We start from the raw sequence: 8,234 nt of genomic DNA, 5'->3' as shown, positions 1-8,234 counted from the left end.
TGCTTAGATGGGCAATAGTAATCATTCTTAATGTATTCATGCTAATTAACCAATTAATCCCTACAGCAACCTTTTAAAAACATAACACCATTTCCTTTTTAAAGATGAGAAAACCCAACACCCCCAGCCAACGTGGATGACTAAATTAGACAGTCTCATCCGAAAGCCACTTGATTAATTCTGTCGTCCACACAGACTAAGTTATCCAGATGATTGGCACATGTGAGGCAGTCTGCTCATTTTTCAGCAAGCCGTCATCACGATGTCCCCTCCACTCAGCTGCCTGATGGATCGCCAAACTCAAAGTGGCAGAAACGGGTATATCCAGGCAATGGATAAAGGGAACAAAGCCACGAGAGGAACAAGGTGCTCATACATGCTACAACATGGAAGGGCCTTGCAAACACTATGCTGGCTGAAAGGAGCCAGCCACTAAAGGATACGGCCGGGAGTGGTGGCTCACGCCTGTAATCCCAGCACTTTGGGAGGTCAAGGTGGGAGGATTATCTGAGGTCAGGAGTTCAAGACCAGCCTGGCCAACATGGTGAAACCCCATCTCTACTAAAAATACAAAAATTAGCTGGGTGCGGTGGCAGGCACCTGTAGTCCCAGATACTCAGGAAGCTGAAACACAAGAATCACTTGAACCCAGGAGGCAGAGGTTACAGTGAGCCAAGATCGCACCACTGCACTCCAGCCTGAGTGACAGAATGAGACTCCATCTCAAAAAAATAAAGAATGTATATTGTATGATGCCATTAAATAAAATGTGCAGAATAGGCAAATCTAGAGAGAAAGGAAGTGATTGCCCAGGGCTGGGGGCAGAATGGAGAAGGATTGCTGTGGGGACAGGGCTTATTTCAGGATGGATGAAAATGTTCTAGGGCTAGGCAGCAGTGATGGCTGCACGACATGGTAAATGTACTCAATGCTGCTGAACCGTGCAGTTTAAAATAGTATATTTTATGTTACGTGTATTTTACCACAATAAAAAAATGTAAAATAAGAAAGAAAGAAAAAAGAAAAGGGCCAGGTAAGGTGGCTCACACCTGTAATCCCAACACTTTCGGAGGCCAAGGCAGGAGGATTGCTATAGGCCAGGAGTTTGAGACCAGCCCAGGCAACAGAGTGAGATCCTGTTTCTACAAAATAAAAGGCCGGGCATGATGGCTCACACCTATAATTCCATCACTTTGGGAGGCCGAGGCAGGTGGATCACTTAAGGTCAGAAGTTCAAGACCAGCCTGGTCAATATGGTGAAACCCTGTCTCTACTAAAAATATAAAAATTGGCTGGGTGTGGTGGCGCATACCTGTAGAGGCTGAAGCCATGAGAATTGCTTGAACCCAGGAGGCGGAGGTTGCAGTGCACTATGATCATGCCACTGCACTCCAGCCTGGGTGACAAAGCGAGACTCTGTCTCAAAAATATATATAAATAAATTAAATTTAAAAATAAAACAATTAGCCAGGAGTGGTGGTGTAGTCCTGTGGTCCTAGCTACTGGGGATGCTGAGGCAGGAGGATCACTTGAGCCCGGGAGTTTGAGGCTGCAGTGAGCTATGATTATGCCACTGCATTCCAGCCTGGGTGACAGAGTAAGACCCCATCTCTTAAAATGATAATAAATAAATAAAAATAAAAAATAAACGAAAGAAATAAAAGGCACAACCAATCTCCCTTTTCTGGACCAGGAGACAATATGTTCATCTTTTTCTTCCTTTTCTTTCTCTCTCTTTAATAGTGAAATATTGTTGGCGCAACAAACCAACTGAAAGAAGGAAGGAAGGAAGGAAAGAGAGAGAGAAAGAAAGAAAGAAAGGAGGGAGGGAGGGAGAAAGGAAGGAAAGAAAGAAGGAGAGAAAGAAAGAAAGAAAAAGAAAGAAAGAAGGAAGGAAGGGAGGGAGGGAGGGAGGGAGGGAGAAAGGAAGGAAAGAAAGGGAGAGAAGGAGGGAGGAAGGAAGAAAGGAAGGGAGGAAGGGAGGGAGGAAGGGAGGGAGGAAGGAAGGGAGGAAGGAAGGAAGGAAGGAAGGAAAGAAAGAAAGAAAGAAAGAAAGAAAGAAAGAAAGAAAGAAAGAAAGAAAGAGAGAAAGAGAGAAAGAAAGAAAGAAAGGCCAAACCACTGGAGTAGCTGAAGTCTCGCTGACATTGTGGAGCGTCAACAGGTCCAAAAGGTGCTCCGATTGGTCTGTCAAAGGGTTATTTTGTCTACACAACACGGCACAGCTGGTTCAAAGTTGGATTTTTGTTTTCATTTTCCCTCACTTTGGCTGGATGCTTTACCTTGGTGAATAAGCAATTTGAGAATGACTGGGGAAAAAAATATATTTTTACTCAAGTCCTGGTTTCCAAATTGCCCAATTAATAGAAGAGGGGGAAGTCCTTTCTTTGAAGGTTCTGGCCTGAGGCATTTGGAGCCAAAGTGAGTTTTGGTCCCACTGCAAACGATGGGAAAATGACTCAACAGGAGGTTTGCCCTGCTTCACTCCTCCCTGGGGCCTAGAGAGAGGGTTTCTTATTTAGCAGGTGTACTGGGGGTTATTCATCCTGCGGGAAGGGAAAAGCAACCTGCAGAAATCCCACTTGAGAATGGCTAATGAAACTGTGTAACTCCATACAAGAGAACATGATGTAGCTATTAAATATGCTGCCTGCAAAAATTAAAAAAAAAAAACTAAAGACACGAAGAAGTATTTTCATATAGACTTGAGTGAAATAGCACTTGAAACCATAGTACAGTTGCAAATGTAGGGACGGGGGAAATACTGAAGCAAACACACAAAAATGCAGGGCAGATTCCCTGGCCAGTCTTTATTTTGCTCTATGTACTTTGCAAAGAGGGAGTGTGTTGCTTTTATAAACCAAAAACATTTTTTTTTCTACAGATATTTTCAGGGAATATCAAGGACCAGCCTTCCCTTTGAAATGGCTTCCAGCTTGCAAATAGCCTAAACTCTTCTTTGCTCTCTGCCTGTAGCTGCAGCCGCGGTGGGGGAGATTTCAGATCACAGGCAGAGAATCGGCTCCGCTGGGTTGCTCCTGGCCACCTCCCAAAGATGCTGCCTCTGCAGAGAGCCGGAGAAAAACCCTACCCTGGAGAGGCTTTGGTTATGGGCTTCTGGAAACACACAGCCTCCCACCAGCACCAGGGCTCCTTTCTCACAGAGAATCCGAGGGTCATTTTAGATCAGAGTTGAGGCAATTCTTCCTGGAGTCTTCTTTCTAATGCCCTCCATTCGTGCCTCTGCCCTCTTACTGGTTGTGTGTCTTTAGGCAAGTCATTTATACCACTTGCCAGCAAAAGGAGCCAGTTGTTGGCTGGGCACGGTGGCTCCCGTCTGTAATCCCAGCACTTTGGGAGGCCAAGGCAGGTGAATCACCTGAGGTCAGGAGTTCGAGACCAGCCTGGCCAACATGGCGAAACCCCATCTCTACTAAAAATACAAAAATTAGCTGGGCATGGTGGCAGGTGCCTGCAATCCCAGTTATTCCGGGGGCTGAGGTAGAAGTATAATTTGAACCCAGGAGGTGGAGATCACACCACTGCACTCCAGCCTGGGCAACACAGTGAGACTCCATCTCAAAAAAATAAATAAAATAGGCCAGGCGTGGTGGCTCACATCAGTAATCCCAGCACTCTGGGATGCCAAGATGGGCAGATCACCTGAGGTCAGGAGTTCGAGACCAGCCTGTCCAACATGGTGAAACCTTGTCTCTACTAAAAATACAAAAAAAAATTATTCAGGTGAGGTGGCAGGCGCCTATAATCCCAGCTACTTGGGAGGCTGAGGCAGGAGAATCACTTGAACCTGGGAGACGGAGGTTGCAGTGAGCCGAGACTGCACCATTGCACTCCAGCCTGGGCAACAAGAATGAAACTCTGTCTCAAAATAAATAAATAAATAAATTGAATTTAAAAAAAGAGCAAGTTGTTCCAGTGAGGTTCAAATAAGCAAGTCCCAGAGCTCCAACCCTGCCTGGAGTGTGAACCCTGCATCCTGGCCAGTCTGTTCTGGTTCTTCACCTCTCTGGATAGTCCTATAAGCCAGATGCTCTCTACCAAAGAGGAAATGGGCTCAAAGAGGTGAAGCCTCCCGCCCAAAGTCACAGAGCTGGAAAACTGCAGAGCCAGGATTTGAACCCAGATGCCTGGCCACAGAGCCCAGGCTCTTTTGAATAATTCCTCATTTTCATGTCCACATTATCCCTCTGACTACACAGCAGCTTAAGGATTGACACCACATTTGGTTCAGTCAACATTTGTGACGAATCTCTAATGAGAATAACACTAAGACATGTATTGTAAGTCCGGGCGTGGTGGCTCACGCCTGTAATCCCAGCACTTTGGGAGGCCGAGGCGGGCGGATCACTGGCCAACATGGCGAAACGCCATCTCTACTAAATATATAAAAATTAGCCAGACATGGTGACGGGTGCCTGTAGTCCCAACTACTCAGGAGGCTGAGGCAGGAGAATTGCTTGAACCCGGCAGGCGGAGGTTACAGTGAGCCAAGATAGCACCACTGCACTCCAGCCTGAGTGACAGAGGGAGACTCCATCTCAAAACAACAACAACAACAACAACAAAATAAATAAAATAAATATTAAAAAACCATGTATTGTGCAGCTACTGCGCTAAGTGCTTTTCATACTTTGCTTTATTTAATCCTTTCATCAGTCCCTGAGAGGTAGCTATTATTATCATGCCCATTTTATAGATAAGCAGATGAAGACACAGAGAAGTAAACTGACTCTCCCTACATCACACAGCTGTGGAGTCAGGAGGATATGAAGCCAAGGGTATCTGATATGGTTAAGATTATCAGCTCCACAGCCTGGTTATTGCAGTTGGTGTCTACATAGGACCAGGGGTTTAAATTCTACACTGACTGTTTGCCCTGGGTACTTTCAGCTGACAGGGCCACTATAAATCTTGATCCCTGCTTACAGCTGGGAGGCCATGCCCTGGGCCAGAGTGGTTGGTACGCTAAGTCTCCCTTACTAGACAGAGACTGTGAGAGCAGTGAGTCTGCCCAGCTGTGGCTAGTGGCCAAGAGCCAGCTATGGATTGGTGGACATCGTGCCCAGCTGTAGATCAGCAGACATTACCCAGCTGCAGGAGACAAGAGAAGATGCTCTTTTCCTTGCAAACCATGGATGTGGCCCACGGAGAAAGTGTAGGTGTTCACTTGCCAGCCTTCCATACATCATGGTGCACCCAGAAACTGATACACTTAGGGACAGACAAGACCACTTGCAGCTGTAGGCAGGCACCTGGCGCAGCCACCTGCTCCCACCAACACATTCCCACCCCAGGTTCAGGGCATCCACATCTTGGCATAAGAAGTGGAAGGCTCGGTTCAGGGGGATCCCTCTCCCTTCCCCACCCTTTAGAATTTACTTTTCACTCCAAGGAAAAATAAAGAAGTTACCTCAGAAAGTCTTTTAAAGGAACTCCCAGTTCATCCCAAGGAAGTACTATTTTAATGTAGATTCCCAGCTTTAATGTAAAGACATTGGTGCCCATGAGTAGAGGAAAAAATGTTTGACTCTGCAATGAGTACATTTGAGTGGCCCATAGTTTGCAATTTGCAGTAATCCAGTATCAGTCAACACTTTTTGTTAATGTATCTTTTAGAGAATAAAGAAAACTGGGAGGCCAGGCATGGTGGCTCATGCCTGTAATCTCAGCACTTTGAGAGGCTGAGGAAGGCAGATCAGTTGAGTTCAAGTCTAGCCTGGGCAACATGGTAAGACCCCGTCTCTGCAAACAAATACAAAAATCAGCTGGGTATGGTGGTGCACACCCGTAGTCCCAGCTACTCAGGAGGCTGAGATGGGAGGATTACTGAGCCCAGGGAGGTGGAGGTTGTAATGAGCCATGATTGTGCCACTGTACTCCAGCATGGATGACAGAGTGAGACCCTGCCTCAAAAAAAAAAGGAAAGAAAACTGAAAGGTACCTTTTCTATGTGCATCAGCCCTTTCTTTCTACGGACTTCAGCCCACGTCAGTCTTTAGGGCACACACATGCACACAAACATACACACTAAAACACATGCATCCTCTCTTTACAACTCCATGAGTCTCTTCCCTAGACTTAATCAATATATAAAACATATCTCCATGAATCTTCTCAATAATGCCCAGCTCTGGAAATTCAGAACAGAATAGGATTTCCAGGTTTCAAATCACGGATGCAAGCTTAGGGACCATCTGACCTCATCATTAAACAGAGGAGCACACTGAGGCCCAGAGGGGAAGTGACTTATCCAAGGTCACAGAGTGAATTTATGCTGGAGCCCAAGTGGGTACCCAGGTGGACCCCCGGCTCTCAGACCAGCACTGCCCAGAGAGGTACAGGCAATAAAAGTCATTGTCTAAATTGCAAGGAGACAAATACAACTTCTCCATCCCCAAGGAGAGCCAATGGACGGAATCTTTGCAGGCACAATTGCCACAGAAAGTTTTCAAAGACTTTCCTAGCCTAATATATGTAAAGAAATCTTTAGAGAGTCATTCCCCATTAATCAGCTGTCAGCAGTGTTCTGAAGGAGGGGAGGGGAGTTGAGGATGGCGAACACTAACTCATTTCCCAGAGCCTGTCTTCAGGATTTCAAAAATGAGTTTAGCAGAGCCAGCCACTTTGGGGGCATCTGAGAAAATGAGAAACGCTTCTAACACCCTCAAATGCTCTCAACCCACATAACGGTGCCTGTGATTTAGTGACTCTCACACTTTAGCATGCATACGAATCTTCTGGAAGGTTTGTTAAAACAGATTGCTGGTCGGGTGCGGTGGCTCATGCCTGTGATCTCAGCACTTTGGAAGGCCTAGGTAGGTGGATCACTTGAGCCCAGGAGTTTGAGACTAGCCTGGGCAACATTGACAGACCTTATCTTTACAAAAAATACAAAAATTAGCCGGGCGTGGTGGCTTGCACTTGTAGTCCCAGCTGCTTGGGAGGCTGAGGTGGGAGGATCGCTTGAGCCTAGGAGGCAGAGGCTGCAGTCAGCCGAGATTGTGCCACTGCACCACAGCCTGGGCGACACAGCCAGACCCTGTCTCAAAAAAACAAAAACAAATCATAGATTGCTGCCCACCACCCCTCTCCATGCACCCAGAGTTTCTGATTCAGTAGGCATGGCATGGGGCCTGAGAAGTTGCATTTCTATCAAGTTCCCAAGTGAGGCTGATGCTGCTGGTCCATGGCCCACACTTTGAGAATCACTGTTTTGTGCTCTTGATGCTGTTTGGATGATTCAGGCAAAAGAGTGAAACACAATTATATTAACCTGGGAGCAGAATCCCATGGCAGTTGGGCACAGAACTCAAAGTCAAGCAGACGTGTCTGGGACTGGAAGTCTGCTGTAGACTGCAGGAGTCCAGCCTGGTCGCTGCTGTTCCCTGGTGCTTGGCTCCGGGGCTGGCACACTGTGAGTGTCCAATAAATGTGTGTTTCTGGGTGCTGTCTTAGCTTTTAGGTGGAGGTAAATTACACCACTGCCTCCCACTCCCTAAAAGGAAGGGAATGGAGAGATGGCACAACAGTCTGCAGAAGCATCAAGAGTGGCCATTGGCTCTCTTGGTTTTTCACCTTGACCTTGGGTTAGGAGCAATTAGGTGCTGAAGCCTGAACATGGGTCCAAAGTCCGTTTCTTTTCATTGTAATAATTTTCACATGGGTGTTCTTATTTTTAAAAGTTGTGACCCTCATTATAGAAAATTTACAAAATGTTTGGAGGCAAAAAGAAGAAAATAGCTATCACCCATAACCTCACCCCTGAGGATTACTCACTCATCATTTAGGAATATATTCTTTGGGTGTTATTTTTCCACACATAAGTATTTTTTTTTTCTTAAGTAGAATCATGCTGTTTGGGAAGTTGCCTTTTTTTCATTCAATGTTTCATAAATATTTTTGCAGGTCATGAAATTTTTCCAGGTACAAATTTCAAGGGATAGGATAGTTCCATTAAGAAAGTAGACTCATGGCCAGGCGCGGAGGCTCACGCCTGTAATCCCAGCACTTTGGGAGGCCGAGGAGGGCAGATCACCTGAGGTCAGGAGTTCGACACCAGCCTGACCAACATGGAGAAACCCCATCTCTACTAAAAATACAAAATTAGCTGGGCGTGGTGGCACGTGCCTGTAATCCCAGCTACTCAGGAGGCTGAGACAGGAGAATCACTTTAATCTAGGAGGCAGAGGTTGTGGTGAGCCGAGATCGTGCCA

Source organism: Pan paniscus, chromosome 1 (genome assembly GCF_029289425.2).
Source record: "Pan paniscus chromosome 1, NHGRI_mPanPan1-v2.0_pri, whole genome shotgun sequence".
Lineage (NCBI taxonomy): Eukaryota > Metazoa > Chordata > Mammalia > Primates > Hominidae > Pan > Pan paniscus.
This window is presented reverse-complemented; position numbering follows the sequence as displayed.